The sequence below is a fragment of the Sceloporus occidentalis genome, unplaced genomic scaffold (assembly GCF_023333645.1).
Source record: "Sceloporus occidentalis isolate IW3139 unplaced genomic scaffold, rSceOcc1.0.p SCAF_3, whole genome shotgun sequence".
Lineage (NCBI taxonomy): Eukaryota > Metazoa > Chordata > Lepidosauria > Squamata > Phrynosomatidae > Sceloporus > Sceloporus occidentalis.
In genome coordinates, this window is record NW_028316983.1 from 6983700 (window position 1) to 7001913 (window position 18214).

The window sequence follows — 18214 nt, forward strand, 5'->3', positions numbered from 1 at the left end:
TCAGTGAAACCTCTGCTTTAGTACAAAGATGGATGGCAGTATAGATGTATATTCTAAATAATGGAGCATCTAAAAAGAGATGGTCTCCACAGCTTGCTCTTAGAGTTGCTCCCTTATTCTTCTATTCTCTGTGATACAGTCCCTAGCACAAACCTCCAGCTTGCTGGTCCTGGTGTTCTTAGTATTCAGTGGGGAATTTTCTGTTTTACTCTTTTTATAGAAACTAGGATAAAGCAGAAGGCAAGACCTCTGGTTTTGAAGGAGGTATCTTTAAGGATTGAGCACGCCAACCCTCAATCCACACACTGTTCTGTTTGGTAGTATACTTCAACAGTTGACAGTATGGATTCTTGCTACCAGTTCCATAGTACCAGAATACCTCACTTAACAAAGTAGATGTGTTTCTAGGCAATATTTCTTTAACAGAAAATTTGACACTGGGGCAGAAATAGCAAGGGCAGGGTAGGATAGGTTCCTACACCACAAAAAAGAAGAACCATTGAATATGTTGAAGCAAATTTAGGATGGGTGACACCTGGCTGAATGAAACTACGTGTGAAAGGGATCTAGGAGTCCAAGTAGACCACAAGTTGAACATGAGTGAACAGTGTGATGCGGCAGCTAAAAAGGCCAATGCTATTTTAGGCTGCATCAATAGAAGTATAGTGTCTAGATCAAGAGAAGTAATAGTGCCACTGTATTCTGCTTTGGTCAGGCCCCACCTAGAATATTGTGTCCAGTTCTGGGCGCCACAATTCAAAAAGGACATTGAGAAACTGGAGCGTGTCCAAAGGAGGGCGACAAAAACGGTGAAGGGTCTGGAGACCATGCCCTATGAGGAACGACTTAGGGAGCTGGGGATGTTTAGCCTGGAGAAAAGAAGGTTAAGAGGTGATATGATAGCCCTGTTTAAATATTTGAAAGGATGTCATATTGAGGAGGGAGCAAGCTTGTTTTCTGCTGCTCCAGAGAACAGGACCCGGAGCAATGGATGCAAGCTACAGGAAAAGAGATTCCACCTCAACATTAGGAGGAACTTCCTGACAGTAAGGGCTGTTAGGCAGTGGAATGCACTTCCTCGGAAGGTGATAGAGTCTCCTTCCTTGGAGGTCTTTAAACAGAGGCTGGATGGCCATCTGTCAGGGATGCTTTGATTTGGATTTCCTGCATGGCAGGGGGTTGGACTGGATGGCCCTTGTGGTCTCTTCCAACTCTGTGATTCTATGATTCTATGAATTTCAATTAAAATTAACAATATGCACTTGTGAAATGAAGCAACCAAGTCAGGTAAACTTTGCTTAAGTAAACAAAAACTCTTTGAACCTTCTGGGGATTTCTTCCAAATTGTATCCATGGATAGCTTATTATTTCACCAGCCTCTGTTTTTATGACTTCTAGGAAGGGACAAGTAACTGTGCACCTTCAGATGGTGGAGTGCAACTTCACCCATTGCTATACTAGCTATCAGAGTTATGGTACAACAACATCTGAAGCAACATTCCTGCTGAGATGTTGAAACCCATTGGATGACTTTGGACAAATCATGGTCTCTCAGCCTTAGAGGAAAGCAATGACAAACCTTCTCTGAATAAATCTTACTAAGAATAGGGTTGCCCTAAATTGGACAGGACTTGAAAGCAGCACAAAAATCTGAAGTTGCCCATCTCTTCTGTAAAGATACTTGATACCATGGACAGTTTATTTTGGAAACCAACACCACAAGACTTGAGAGATCCAGGCTAGAACAATTAGGCCTGGTTATAGTTACTCCTTTCTTGGGATTCAGATATTTCAGTGATAGAATAGTTGAAGGGAATAAGAAATTCTATGTAATGTTATGATGCAGCTTTTGCAGTAGCAACCACCAAAACAAAGGCAAGAGAAAGGGAAAAATTGAAAATTGATGACTAAAGTCAGAAAGTATGTGTGTGTGTGTCAAATACTGTAAATGGTTCTGTATTAATACCTATCAATTGAAATTATTATTGAGATCATGCTTTATAACTTTGTGTGTTTCCCTTTGAAGCAATTTTGAAAGAATATGTTGTTGTGGTCTGTACTTGATATAATAAATATGTAGGCAATTGTGTAACCTTTGGAACCCCAGCACCAGGTCACTGATAGTTTGGTATATTGAGCCTCTAATCCACAAACTACGTGTCAGTCTATAATCTACAGCAATGTCTGTAGGGAATATTTCTATTTTGCCCAAGTAACGTTTGAACCAAACATGGTCTTTGATTTTGAATTATAACCCCCACCAAACATCTGCTGAAACAGTTAAAAGCAATATTTTAGCTCAAGACTGTTTGCTGATAAATAGGAGTGAGTATGTATAAAACTGAGTTCATCAGCTAATAAGGCTAATCCCAGACACTCAGAAATAATAACTGAGCGTTAAAAAACCCTGGCATTCACTGTTTTCATATTTTCAAGTACATAACAGCCTTGTTCAATCAGAGTAAAAGTCCACCTATATTATTTTGCCAGCAGTGATCAGTCAAATCCTCCTGGGAACCTTACAGGGAATGGCTTTTCTGTCCTGTGGTGGGGCATTTTATCTCTGAAGATGGAGGCGTCTAGCTCCATTTATCTATTGCAATTTAAATCCCATTGGGTTCAAGAAAAGATGAGGTTCCCAGAGTTTCTGGCCAGAATTGTAAACCTTCATGGATATGCTTACAGTGTTAAAACATGCAATATATAAGACTGCAGTTGCTTGCTTTTGCTGAAGAGACAAACTGTTTCTTGCACGAAACAGATGTCTGTCTCTTCTGCAGTCTGCATTGTTGACATGACATATTTCCATTTTTTCCCTTTAGATCTACCATTATATGACTATAGTAAAATGGTGCAGCCTTTGAGTTTAGAGGGCACATGCTTGGGCCCCTTTTTTCTACTTTTCTGTTTCTGCTGTTGGAAGTGGGACATAAATTGACTTTAGCAGATAAACAGAAACATACAGGATTATGGCCTAGAGGTAGGAAATCAATGAAACACAGTTCTATGAAGGAAATTACAGTTCTATGAAGGAAATTCCATGAAGGAGATTATTATTATTATTATTACAAACAACTCGTGTTGCTTCCCTTTGGGAGTCTTTTTATTTCCACAGCAACCATACATTTTCTCTAATATTTCAGAGGGATATGCTTTTATGAAATAATTCTTAAAACTTGCACCTGGGGACCTGAAGCACCCTTATGTGTTCACACCCAATTCACAGCATAGAAGGGTAGAGAGACCTCACAAATGTAGAAATGTTCCTAAGTATTCATTTTTATGTAGAAACTGTAGTTTATTGTGGCACCAGAGATTTCTGACAGAGAAATCTAAATGTCTCAAAACTACAGTTCCCAGAATTCCCTAACATTGAGCCAGAGCAGTTAAAGCGGTGTCAAACTGGATTATTTTTTGCAGTATGTTCTAGACTAAATTTGGCATAAGAAATTTTGTTATAACACAGCTGTGCTTTTGAAAAAAAATCCCTGTGTTTTTGCAGGTTACTGAGAGAAAGCTTAAACTTCAAACACTTCCTTTTGTTTTTCCTTGCCCTTCATAAACAGAAAATCTCCCCTCCTTGCTAAGCAATAAAGTAAGTTTGGCATTTTTTTGTTTTGTTTCATTCTCTTTGTCTTTAAAGAGCTTGGCCCAAGGCTTACTGTTGGAACTTTTTGAGCATGCCCCTTAGGGGCTAGTGCAGGCTTGCACAACATATGGCCCATGGGCACATGCGGCCCACTACAGGATTTCAGGCGGCCCATGGAAAAAGACAGCGGAATAGGAAGACAGGCAAAAGTTTGCTCTGCAAGACTCCATTTTTTTCCTGAGGAGAAGGCTGGGCAATGGAGGAGGATGGCCAACCACTACCCTGTAAGGCTCCTCTACTGCTTGGTTTTCTCCCATGGAGAAGGACAGGTGGAGGATGGGCAAACACTTGCCCTACAAGGCTCCTCCTCCACTTGGCTTTCCCCTGAGAAGGCCAGGCAGTGGAGGAAGAAGGGGCAAACATTTGCTCCTCAAGGCTCCTCCATCGCTTGGCCTTCTCCCAAGCAGAGGTTCGGGCAGAGGAGGAGAAAGACAGACAAGGCTCCTCTGCCGTTTGACTTTCTCCTGAGAAAAGAGGGCTGGGCACAGGAAGAGGAGGACAGAATAAATACTAATTAATACTCATTATTATTAATAAATATTTAATTGAAATCTATCTTCGGCCCTAAGAAGTTTAGCCTATTTTAATTTTGGCCCCTACCTACGTCCAAGTTGACAATCTCTCCCCACTCCCCAAAGCCATTATGAGTTTTTCTAAAACATAAAAGAAGAACTGCCATCTTAGCTGACAATTGCAAAGGTAAGGCCAAACAGTCTTGCATTTTAAGATTGCAGAAGTAGCAACCTCAAGGAAGATGTAATACTTTCAAAAAAATGAGACGACATTCTTCTTCTGGCTTGTTTAAATAAATGCATTGTGTTGGAAGAAATACCCACTCAGAATGTACAAAAGAGGTGGGCAACACACACACATCTCCCATCTGTTTGCTTTTCTGGGCCTCACTGCTTCTCTTACCTCCTTTGCCAAATGTTTTGCTAAAATTCAGTGGTGACAAATTCTATGCACATTCTTTTAAAAATAAAACACTCATGTAATCAGTGGGAGTTGCCAAATTTCCCTCTTCTCTTTGTATTAAAAATGCACCAGTCCTGACTCCGTTCAAATCTGGTCACTATGTGTGTGTGCATATCCACCCATCCACACACACACACACACACACACACACACGTTGTTGTTGTTGTTGTTGTTGTTGTTGTTGTGTGCCATCAAGTCGTTCCCAACTTATAGCAACCCTGTCAGGGGTTTCTTGGCAAGAGTTGTTCAGAAGAGGTTTGTCATTGCGTTCTCCTGAGGCTGGGAGAATATGACTTGCCCAAGGTCACCCAGTGGGTTTCATGGCCGAGCTAGGACTTGAATACTGGTCTCCAATCCTAGCCCAACGCTCAAACCACTATGCCACACAAGCCACGACTCTGGAGACCAGGATTCGAGTCCCAGCTCTGCTATGAAACCCATTGAAGAAGGCACATACACATGCATGCAATTGATTTAGGGTTTGTTTTTGCATAAGAATTCATAAGATTTGTGTTGATTCACATCAGAGTCCTTTCTATAGTTTTTTGTGGGCTTTTCGGGCTATGTGGCCATGTTCTAGAAGAGTTTCTTCCTGACGTTTCGCCAGCATCTGTAGCTGGCATCTTCTCTGAAACGTCAGGAAGAAACTCTTCTAGAACATGGCCACATAGCCCGAAAAACCCACAAAAAACTATGGATGCCAACCATGAAAGCCTTCGACTTCACAAAGTCCTTTCTATTCCAGCAGCTTATTTCCTACAATGAACAAACAAACACTAGTGGGAAGCCCAGAAGCAGAATATGAACGCTTGTATCTCCAATAGTGTGTCCCCCACCATTGGTATCTTAAGCTGCCTCTGATGCTAAAGATAACATGTAACTGTCATGACAGATAGTAATCAATAACTTGTTGTCATTTAAGTTGTCTAATTCTCTTTTAAAGCTGTATTGTCAAAACACCACTACATCTTGTAGTAGCAAATCTCTTGTTTAACATTGCCCCATTGGGAAAAGTCTGTTCTGAATCTCCTAGTGTTCAGGCTCATTGAGAGACCCTGGATTCTCCTATTAAGAGATGAAGGGGAAAAGAAAAATACTCCCTTCAGATTCTTCATACTTTTAGTTCTAATGTAGTTTATATTTTAGTCAATTACAGTATAATTTTCTTTCACACCCATTGCTTTCAAAATTAGAAACCCACAAACATTGTAACCTTTCTCTGGACTTTATCACATGGGGGGGGGGAAATAGGGGGAAAATCAGGGGCTTAAATGAACATTATCCCATGAAAATTAGGCAATGTGTTGAAAATTTTCACCCATCTTGCGATTAAACAGGACTTATCCTGGCAATAACAAGGTAATAACCAACAACAAATCATTCATTGGATTTCCCTGTGAATGGTTTGTTGCTGGTTATTACCTGGTTATTGCCAGGATAAGTCCTGTCTAATTGTGATGTTGTGTGAAAATCTTCAGTGTGATTGTGTGATTTTCACGAGATAATGTCTGTTTAATCCTTCAATTTTCCCCGTGTGATAAAGTCCTGTGTAGAAAGGTTGTTCAAACACTCCTGATCAGTTCTATTGATGTTTTCTGCCCTTTCTCCAGCTCTAAAGTGTCCTTTTTGAGTTATAGTGACCAAAACTATACACCACAGATTTGTGTAAATGTATTATATTGGCAGCTTTATTTTTGATCCCTTTTTTCTGTAAGGTTCAGCCTGTCCCTAGCACCACACTGAAACAGAGACAGGAGTTAATATAATGTTTAGAACCTTTTGAAGAGTCACCTCCTAATCTTTCAATCAGTATTTTTATCAAGCTATCCATCTTGACCCAAAGATGTTTGTTAGGTTTACTGAAGACTATCAGGCAAACATTGGACTATGGAAAACAGAATTTGAGATTTGGGTGACCTTGAGCAAGTCACCTCTTTCAGCCTCAGAGGAAGGTGGGGACCCCCACTGGAAAATCTTGCCAAGAAAACCCCATGATAGAGTTGCCTTAGAGTTGCCATAAGTTGGAAACAACTTCAAGTCACACAACAACAACAACAAGACATGAATAGATAGATAGATAGATAGAAGTATAGTGTCTAGATCAAGAGAAGTAATAGTGCCACTGTATTCTGCTCTGGTCAGGCCCCACCTAGAATATTGTGTCCAGTTCTGGGCGCCACAATTCAGAAAGGACATTGAGAAACTGGAGCGTGTCCAAAGGAGGGCGACAAAAATGGTGAAGGGTCTGGAAACCATGCCCTATGAGGAACGACTTAGGGAGCTGGGGATGTTTAGCCTGGAGAAAAGAAGGTTAAGAGGTGATATGATAGCCCTGTTTAAATATTTGAAAGGATGTCATATTGAAGAGGGAGCAAGCTTGTTCTCTGCTGCTCCAGAGAACAGGACCCGGAACAATGGATGCAAGCTACAGGAAAAGCGATTCCACCTGAACATTAGGAGGAACTTCCTGACAGTAAGGGCTGTTCGACAGTGGAATGCACTCCCTCGGAGGGTGATAGAGTCTCCTTCCTTGGAGGTCTTTAAACAGAGGCTGGATGGCCATCTGTCAGGGATGCTTTGAATTGGATTTCCTGCATGGCAGGGGGTTGGACTGGATGGCCCTAGTGGTCTCTTCCAACTCTATGATTCTATGATTCTATGATTCTATGAGATAGATAGATAGATAGATAGATAGATAGATAGATAGATATTGCCACAGTTGCATCTTTGCATTTAATTTGAAGAGATCCTCTTGAGCTTTCACAATCCCTTTTTGTTTTTATCTCCCTAAATCTGTTGTACTCAGCAAATGACCATTTCACTGCTTATCCCATGCCAATTTTTTTTATAAACGTGTTAACAAGCTGGTTTGTTTAATCAATTATATTGCACTTCTCAGTCAAACAAAAGATGACTGTTCCTAACTCTGGAGCAGAGATTGTGGTTTATAGTGGTGTTGGGCTCATGGGCCAACATTGACCCATGGGCTTTTGGACACCAGTCCACAGCAAGCTTTGGGAAGGAAAGAAAGAGTTGTTGTAGCATCTTGGCACAAATGCAATGCTTGTTCCTGGCACATGGAGGGGGAAAGGAAACTGTTTGTCTACCACAATGCTGAAGCAGCATTGTTCAGTTTCAGAGCACACCTAATTAAAAACCTGGGTCATTTGATTAGAGTTTGTTTTGAACAACAACCCCCAATTCAAATATAATGAAAAGCCAATTATTGAAAAGAAACCCAAACTACTATTTCCCTTCTTTCCCCGCCATCGCTTTAGTATTGTGCCATTTTAGCCCTGTGAGCAAGGAAGGTCTTGCTGTTTACTATTTGTAAGCTACTCCAACAGCCTTTCTGACTGAGGAAATAAATAAATAAAAATGCTTTAAATCAGGTAGGACATCTAAATGTTTTGGATTGTTGGGAGTTGCAGTCCAACAACATCTGAAAGGCCACATGATTCTTTTTTTTTAAATACAGTTTTTATTATATAAAGCAAGATAAAAAAAACATGGAAACAGTAAAGAAAAACACTTAACAAATACAAAACAATAGGTGAGGTCTTGATTTCACTGCATACATCCAGGGTGTTTTCTTTTCATTTTAAGGAGGACTGTTCAGGTTTTGGAGAAGTCCACATTCACAGATGTGTTTTCCAATGTTAAAATGTCTGACTATAAATTCAAATGGGTTGTTGGTGGTTGTATCTGATGTAATGCTGTTTTAAATGAGAGGAGGACATATGCAAGTAGAAGGGAGGGTGTGCAGGCTGGATGTTTTAATTAGTTCTAGATCATGCATGTAGTGCTTGATAACGTTGTAATGTTACATGCAAAACAAAACAAACTAGTAGAGCATAACCAGGATAGGTGAAAGCATTAAAGAGCAAAACAGCAGGTTAGCTTTTATATTCCAAAGACCTTCTTAAACTCACTTTTTGGTTCCCTTGGTGTTTTCTCTATGGCCTTCTTCAAGATTGAAAAGTGGAATGCAAATATAAAAAACGTTTTATTTTATTTTATTTATTTTTTGTAGCTTGATAAAAAGTGAAGGCATTGGGCTTGTTTCAGAACAGCATTTGTTCCTAGAAGGAACTAGATCTTGAAAGCTGAGCCACATCAGGCTTGGAAAGAAAATGTGGAATGGCAAACCACCTCTCAGTATTCTTTGCCTAAGAAATTCATACGATATTCATGGGGTCACCAGAAGCTGACAGGTGACTTGAAGGCACATACATTACTTTCATTAAAGAGGATCCATTTTATCCTTACAGATTCATGGTTCTAGATTTTTACTGAGAGGAGCTAAATAACTTTGGGTACTGATATGGTCTTAAGCATAGTTTATTAGGCACAACTATTTTCCCAGCTCCATCAGGGCTAGCCTGAAGAAGAAGAGCCCTCCCTCCGGTCCCTCTGCCTTGGTCCAGGCCTCAGAGGGAGAGAAGAATGCTGGACCTGATCCCCTCCCTTCCTCACCATTCCCTTCTCCTTTTGTGTCCTGTCTTTTTAGATTGTAAGCCTGAGGGCAGGGAACCGTCTATTATCCCCTCTGTTGTAAGCTGCCTGGATTCCCAGTCATTGGGCAGCATATAAATAAATCCTATTATTATTATTATTATTATTAGCAATCAGTGAATTGGTATTCACTGATGATTTGAAAAGAGCAGTAGATGAATGATGGCATATAACTTGGTTAATGTTCTTGGGTTTTATTGTAGCCTTTATCTTGGAATTCCTTTTCATAGAATCAGAGAGTTGGATGAGACCACAAGGGCCATCCAGTCCAACCCCCTGCCACACAGAAGCACACAGTCAAAGTACTCCCAACAGATGGCCATTCAGCCTCTAAAAACCTCAAAAGAAGGAGACTCCACCACCATCCTAACGAGTGTGTTCCACTGCTGAACAGCTGTGTCAAGAAGTTCTTCTTAATTTTGAGGTGGGATTTCTTTTTCTATTTGATTGAATCCATTGCTCCATTCTCTGGAGAAGCAGAAAACAAGCTTGCTCCATCTTCAATATGACATCCCTTCAAATATTTAAACAGGGCTATCATATCACCTGTTAACCTTCTCTTCTCCAAGCTAAACATACCCAGCTGCCTAAGTCTTTCCTCATAAGGTATGGTTTCCAGGCCCTTCACCATTTTAGTTGCCCTCCTTTGGACACGCTCCGGCTTCTCAACATCCTTCTTGAATTGTGGTGCCCAGAACTGGACACAGTATTCCAGATGAGGCCTGATCAAAGCAGAATGGAGTGGCAGTATTACTTCCCTTGATCTAGATGCTATACTTCTATTCATGCAGCCTAAAATTGCACTGGCTTTTTTAGCTTCCACAGCACACTGTTCTAGTGTGTGTGTTTTTTTCAAAATCAGAACTACCAGACACATTTGGTTTAGAGGAGAGAACACAATTTGGGAATGAAATGCAGCTCACCCCACCCCCATGGGAGTTTGTCCACCCATGCTCTAAATTGTGGGATGATAATACGGTGTGCGATTAAGATAATACATTATATGCAGGTTCAAGCAGAATGTTCTTCAGAAAGTCCTGGCTTGAAATATTCTAAGTCTTGCATTGTATTTGGAAAGAAATGAAACTGTTCCCAAAATGGTGGCATGCATTGCATACTCTTCCCAAAAGTCTGGCTGTGGTATTTTGCTGTAGCTACAGTGTTAGTATGGTGACCCCACATTGGAAGAGTAATCTTTTAGTGCCAGACGTTTTGCTGGTGTCGGTAGTGCATGGGCTCATGAAGTCACTCTGTGTTGGCTGGTGCTGCTGACGTCACAGTTTCTGAGCTCCGCTCTTAGTGCTCTCGTTTCGCAATCATAATCTGGTGATCCTAGGGCAGAAAAGAGCATTAGGGTTTTTTTTTTATGAGAGCAGGCAGGCTTCAGCATCATGTTTGTCAAATGGCGTACAAAGCAGCAGATGTGTATCTGCTCTTCAGTAAATTCCCTTTCTTCTGAGATGCAGCATGATGATAAAATTTGCATTTTCAGCATTCTGGTGGAGCTTTTGCTCCCTCCTGTGTCAGTTTTCCATGCAAAGCAAGGCTTTAACTTTGCTTAGATTTTTGCCTCACCTAGAAGAAGTAATACCCCCCCCCCCCCTTCTAGCTTTTGGAAAAGACCATATGCAGAATATCTGCTGTGCATAAAGAAATTAGCACACTCAGTCTCAGAAGGATCAGATAAGATGTGAGGCTGTTTCATATAGATGGCAAACAAATAAAATACTTGAGCAATTTGTTACTTTCCTTGCATTTTATTGATTCTATATTAAAAACATTTTATAAACTACTTTGGGTGGTTTTATTGGACAAAACAGTATTTTAGTGCTTAAAGGAAGTGAATGAAAATTTTACTGGTTGGTATCATACCCCGAATGTGTGTCAGTATTTTAATTTTTAAAAATCTTACTCCAAAATTTACTTGTGAAAATTTTGTTTTTAAAAGGTCTGGTTGGTAGAGCATGGGTCTTCATCTTCATGGGTTAATATCGCCAACTGCATGTCAGCTATGGTCCTGTCACTTAGCACCACATCTAAGCATCTACCAGGGTTTTGAAAAAGGGCTGCCATTATCTCATGGTGAGGAGGGGCTTAGTGAGGATAAAGCATTCAGCACGGTGCATTGTCTGTAGTTCAGAGAGAAGTGTATTGCTGTATATTGTAAAAAAATGAATTTAGATCAAAGGAGAAGCATTTTTAATGTACCTGAAGCACTAGTTCATTCCTAGCATTACAAGTCATCCCTTCTGATTTGCAGTTTTGCCATTCACATCCTTTGGTCTTTGGCAGATGGCAAGCTGGGAGAGACATAATGGCGCAAACGTGCATGCGGGAATGCGCCTCCATTATAATCAATAAGGCTCCAATATTAGCAATATTCTCGATTCATGGAAGGGTCCAGAATGGATCCCCCGTGAATCTGAAGGGACGACTGTACTTCTCTCTTCCATTAGTAGACTGTTCAAAGTTGCTTTCTCCTGATCTTTTCTTTCCTGAGAGAAATAACTTTAGTCCCTCAAACAATTTTACTCTTTAAAAAGGATATAGACAATCTAATGTCTTAGCCCCATTTCCCCCATAATCGGGTCTTTTTACATATGTATCTCTATGCCTTAACATCATTGGGGCTTTTAGCCCATGCCCTTTTGGGCAATGTCTTGCTGTAACTACTGTTACAATTTTATATATTTAAAAAAACAACCACATTCATTCTAAATTGCCTACCTAATATTGATGCAAGCTACAACTAGTGCTGGTTTCTTTAGATCTGTTTCCACTTTTTATTTCTACTAATATTCAACACTGGTTTCTCTTGTATTTTTTTCATTGCTGGACCTTGTCAAGTGCTTTGCATGGGTAGTAATATAGCATACACATTTAAGAAATGAATCAAAAGCCAGCTTTCATAAAATAGCCCTCTTTTAGATGACCTGGTCTTTTCTTGTACTTTTTGTCAAACGAAAAGATTTTGCTGGTCCATTGTATTATATCTTAGTTAACCAACCCTTTGGCATGAGGAACTAAGGCTCTAGACTTTTTGTAGCCTTTGTTTTCATTGTCTTTTGAATATTTGTACAGCTTTTTGGAGAAAAATGGAGAAATTGGAGAACATAGCTTATCCTTCATACAAAGTTTTGTTGATTTGTTGATTTCCTGAGAGTGCCATAAGTTAAATTGCATTAGTTAGGTTTATTCCTTAAAAGTTATATGAATGAGCAATAGTATCCTTTTATTTAGGCAAGGAGGGATTGTGAATGCCAGATGAATAAAAAACTTCAACTATATTTAATTTTAATTTTATATGTCTTTCTTCCAAACTAGAACCAAGACAGGTCCAGGGTTTAATTTAAGAAAATATGAGAGTCTAGTGCGGTGTAGTGGTTTGAGCATTGGACTACAACTCAGGAGATCAGGATTCAAATCCCACCGGAGCATAAAAACCAACTAGGTGAACTTGGGCAAGTCACGCTCTGTCAGCCTCAGACGATGGCAATGAAACCCCCCCTCTGAGGAAACTTGTCAAGAAAACCCTACAATAGGGTCACCTTAGGGTTGCCATAATTAAAAAATGACTTGACGCAACAACAGGTTTACAGGTTGATTACAAAAAGAATGGTGCAAAACCAAATGAGAACAGTGTTACCTTGCACCGTCTTTTTGAATCACCCTATATTTTCAAAGTTGCTTTTATTGTGAAAATCTCTCCTTCACTTTTACCAGATGCAATGATAGCAGACCTATGTTATCTATTCTAGTTTGCTGCTACAAAGTAAGTACACTTGGGCCTAAAACACACTGCAGAAATAATCCAGTTTGAGACTGCTTTAATGGCCGTGGCTGTGTGCTGGGAATTGTAGTTTATTGCGGCACCAGAGAAGACTAAATGTCTCAAAAAACTACAGTTCCCAGAATTCCCTAGCACTGAGCCAGAGCAGTTAAAGCAGTGTCAAACTGGATTATTTCTGTAGTGTGATTTGGACAATGGTGAGGGAGGTCTTACAGTGCTGTGTGCTTATATTAACAAGGAGTGTGTATTTCTGAATGGGGTTGATCTCCAGACAGGAGGGTTAAGGCTATTTTTGGGAGGAATGCAAGAGTTCCAACTTCTTTCTGCCCACGCTGGGCTTTCAGTTCACATCTATCCTCTGTAAGGATTCTGCATGATTGCAGTTGAAGCATATCTTTTTAGGGAAGAGTTGGGAATGATGTAATTCTCCAAATATTGCTGGACTCCAGCTCCCAGCAGCTCTAGTCACTAGTATAGCTGATGATGGGGAATGCTGAGAGTTGCAATTTTGCAACATCTTGGAGGGCTATGTTACTCCCTCCCTTGTCTTATGGGTTTAGTTTTGCCCAATATCTGTGTCACATTCTTGCTTAGAGTGCAAGGTCACATCTCTGTACAAGAAGTTGGTCAATTAGACTTAAATGGTTAAATTTTAATCTGCTAAGCTTATTAGAGCAACAGCATTTGGGCTGCTGTAGTTAAACTTGTCACTTGAGTTACTGTAACCTGTAAAACAGGGTTAATTTGTAGTTGTTAAAATACTTGACTTGCCTGTCTAGCATACTTAAGACAGTTGAGGACCTTAATTACGTTTAAGTATATATAAATCTTGGATTTTTCTGATAAACTAGGTTTGTATTTTTAAAAAACTCCCTTTTTTTAACCTAATGAGGATAAGCTAATTCTTTCTTCATCTTTAGTTTTCACAGCATGCTATAAAACCCCAGCTCAGTGTGACAACCAGCTGTGAGACACAGTTCCTTATGATTCCACTAGCCTCACAAAACTGGTAGGCATCTAAGACAGAGAAGGGTTGCCCTCACAGTGTGATTGTGCTGCATTACAGAATAGACACACTTAATTGAGTGGTGTAGCTCTTTCTGAGCAAACAGGCCTGTAAAAAGGAGAGTAAGGGAGATATTTTTATTTCTCCAGTGTCTTTCAGTTATAATATACAGTACCCAGACCACAGGATTTAGTTACAATGAAGGCATGCATGCTAGCATTCTAGTATCAGGATTCTGCATCTCTTGGCTGACATGAAACTTTTGCTCATGCAGTTCTTCTCAGAATTATACAGATAAGGGAAGGTGCTGTAGTGTAGTCAGTCCAGTGTGAAAATGTAGACCACATATGTACTAAGCTGCCATGACTAATTTCAGGGTAGTATTCAACCTAGATAATGAAGAAACTGAAACAGTTAAAGACTTCCTGTAACTTGGGTTAAACACTGATGAAAACATACTACAGTCAACAAATAAGAAGAATAGGAATGGGAAGAGAAGTGTGAAAGAACTAGATAAGATCCTAAAGTGTAAAAATATGTAACTGAGGACTAAAGTTAGAACTGTCCAAGCCATTAAATTCCCATCACCATGTATGGATGTGAGAGTTGGACAGTGAAGAAAGCCAGCAAAGAAAATAAACATCATTTCAGATGTGATGCTGGAGAAGAGTGCTGAGGATACTGTGGACAGCCAAAAAGACAGACAAATGGGTCCTTGAACAAATCTGTGCTGAATGCTCTCTGGAAGACAAGATGATGAAACTGAGGCTGTCATACTTTGGCCACATCATGAGAAAGCACAACTCACTCGAAAAGATGATAATGCTAAGAAAGGTAGGAGGCAGCAGAAAGAGAGGAAGACCACATGCCAGATGGATAGACTCAGTCAGGGAGGCCAGGGGCCTGAATCTTCAAAACCTGAACAGAGAGCAGTAGAGAATAGGGGGTCTTAGAGATGTGTCATCTGCAGGATCTCTTTAGTCAGGGCCAACTCGAGGGCAGTTAACAACAAATACAAATAAAATTATTTTAAGCTGTTTAACTGGCGAATTGTCCTTTGTACACACAGCTCTTCACTACTACCAATTGGATGGTTTAGTGAGGTCCTCCGATCAGCTCTGCCGGGGTCAGCACACCCATGTCTAAGTTAAGAGTGCTAAGAAGACAGAAACTTCACTATCTAGAGGAAGTAAAAGTTGTAATTAGTGAAGTGAGCTGAAATTCTACTGTGTTCCACACTCATTGGAAAAAAATCCCATTTCCCCATAGCTTCCCATAACCAGATTTTCTGCTTATGAGCTTTTAATGTTCATGAACAAGCCAGAGTGAAAAATGTGTCCTAGAATGATTAACCTGTTACCTGAGTTATGTTTTGCTGTTGTTGGAGTCATCTTTAGGTCTTGAATAGGATTTGTTGTATATTTGTACCTCCTCTCCTCTTAGCTACTATGCCACCTGAGTTGTGCCGGGATAGCAGATATGGTGGCAAGTTTAGTGCTGGTGCTGACCACCATATCTTGTAGCATTCCACTAGCATTAACTAAAGTATAGAGTTGTGTTCTAAATCTCTACAGTGTTATTTTCATTTTAAAAATTTAATGAGGCATAATTGATACTTTAAAGGTCAGACAGCTTTGAAGGGCAAGTATTGCTGTTGTCAGACTATTGTGGCAGTTCTCATACAACTGATCGTTCCCTTGGCATACGAGATGTAATTCATTGTATAGGGAAAGAAAATGAGTTTCATTATTTCCATAGTTAAAAGTAGTATTGCAGAGCTAGTAATTTTAGTACTTCAAGACATTCTATGAAATCAGAAAAACAGAGTCCTGATAACTGAATTCTGATATCTGAAATATCTTTTTAACTCAAATGTTAACAAGGAAGAAACTCTTCTAGAACATGGCCACATAGCCCGAAAAACCCACAAAAAACTATGGATGCCAGCCATGAAAGCCTTCGACTTCACAACTCAAATGTTCTTTTCAAAGAAAGTAGATTTCTAAGCATAACATCTGCTCATTGTAAAAAATGTAGTTTATGGAGAGGTAGTCAGGATATTTGAATCAAACAAAAGGATTATGTAGTCAGCTATATGCAGCTTTATTTCATTCCCAGTCTTTATCCAGATGATAAAGAAATAAGAGCTGTGGCTTCCATTTCAGCCTGCTGTGGGGAAGCCATGCTGTATATTCGCCCTTCCTGCATTGCTTCATTAAACATTTTAGTTACTGCTAAAAAGACTCTGTTTTCTTAGCTTTATTTCTTTTAGGCATTTCCACAGCCATTTTGTAACTTGTGGGGAGGGAGCAGTATCAAAAAAGCATCAGACGGTGTTACAGTAGGTAGACACAAAAAGATTACAGCAGAGTGGAGACCTCCAAAGAACTCGGGTAGATCTCATCATCATTTCACTTCTGGCTATGGGGATATAGCTGGATGCTTCTCTGATCTTGCCACACCCCACAAGGCACAGAAAAAACATACAGGGTTTGCATGGCTTCAGAGGCTGTATAGTAGTGGTTCCCAACCTTCCTAATGCCGTGACCCTTTAATACAGTTTCTCATGTTGTGGTGACCCCCAAGCATAACATTATTTTCATTGCTACATGCAAATATGTGTTTTCCAATGGTCTTAAGTGACCCCTATGAAAGGGTCATTCGACCCCCAAAGGGGTCCCGACCCACAGGTTGGGAACCACTGCTGTATAGTAAGTCTGGTGGGGGCCTTGGCTGCTTTGGAAGGAGGGAGGTAATATCAATCTCTGTACTTCCCTGAAAGGGCATACGCATACAGGAGCGAAACATGACAGTCTCTAATAGGATGCCAGGCTATGTATGTCCAGTAGTTCATGAATTTGTCATATTTAATGTTCGTTGTGGAAACACAAAACAAAGTGTCAATGGTTGTGGTTGTCCTAAGCCCTGTATTCTCCTGTGCAATGAAACAGTTGCATGAAACTGCATTCATGGCTCATTTCATTTAAGTTACACTGATTTAAATCACTTCCTTGAAGAATGCCATTTTAATTACTGAAATCACAATTTCAGACAACAGTGAGGCAGCTTCTATTATCATTTTTAAAGCAGAAATACATTATTAATAGATGTATTACTCATATTTTAATAATGTATTTCTACCATTCGGTTTGGGAGGTGGCGTAGGTTGGAACAAGAGTGATAAGCCTGGATATAAATGGAGGGGGAAATTGAAAATTAATATGAAAACAGTTCAGAATAATTGTTGATTGTGTACCTACTTTCTAATGAAACCTGTATCTCTGAATGTGTATTTGCAGGCAAATAGGTTTTATATCTAAACAATTCTTCTTGCTCAGATCTACTCCCATCTCCCCAGATGCTTTAGCTGGAATTCCTACATTGAGTGGGGGAATTGGACTTGCTAGCCCATGAATCCCATTGCAACTCTTCAATTCTGTGGCTGCATCTTCACTGCAGAAATAATCCAGTTTGACCCCAGTTTAACTGCTATAGCTCAGTGCTGTGGAATCCTGGGGTTTGTAGTTTTTTGTGGCACCAGAGCTCTCAGACAGAAAGGGCTAAATACCTCACAAAACTACAAATCCTAGAATTCCATTGCATCAAGCCATGGCAGTTAAAGTGGCGTCAAACTATTATTTCTGCAGTGTAGATGCAGCTTGTGACTCTGTTCTGTGTGACCTTTTTGTCTTCAGAGAGAGGCAAAGCTGTGAGAGACAACGAGATGCATTTTATGTCTCCCACTTACAGAATAGGATAGATGTACGTTATTTCCAGTTTCCATAAACTGCTGCTAATATGTTCATATAATATAGTTAGAAGTTGTATAATCCATATTCATGGTATTTTTGATCTAGGCTCTATTCTTCTAATAGTGTTAAGAACAGTTTGAATCTTATTTACATTTTTAAAAAAAACTTTATTTTTTTTAAATAACTGATTTGTATCATCCCTGTTCATGATAAGGATTTCACCACAAAACAGCATGGAATGTTGGTTCACTGTTTCTGAATGTGATCATCGACTGGACAAAATTGTCTTGACGTAAACTTACTAAACAGACTTGCTACCCTGAATTGCTGTTTACTAATCAGTTGTGTTAATCAGTCATGAAATAGCCAGTGTGGTGTAGTGCGTTCGAGCATTAGACTACGACTTTGGAGACCAGGGTTCGAGTCTCTGATCAACCATGGAAATCCACTGGCTGACCTTGGATAAGTCACATTCTCACAGCCTTAGAGGAAGGGAAAGGCAAACCCCCTCTGTAGAAATCTTGCCA

The 18214-nt window shown here is 39.9% G+C and overlaps 1 protein-coding gene across 1 annotated transcript in view; it reads left to right on the forward strand.

Annotated features, from left to right (window-relative positions):
- DNAJC5 (DnaJ heat shock protein family (Hsp40) member C5) overlaps positions 1-18214 on the forward strand; it is a 77718-nt gene that overhangs the window by 13260 nt on the left and 46244 nt on the right. The gene's annotated exons all lie outside the window — the stretch shown is intronic.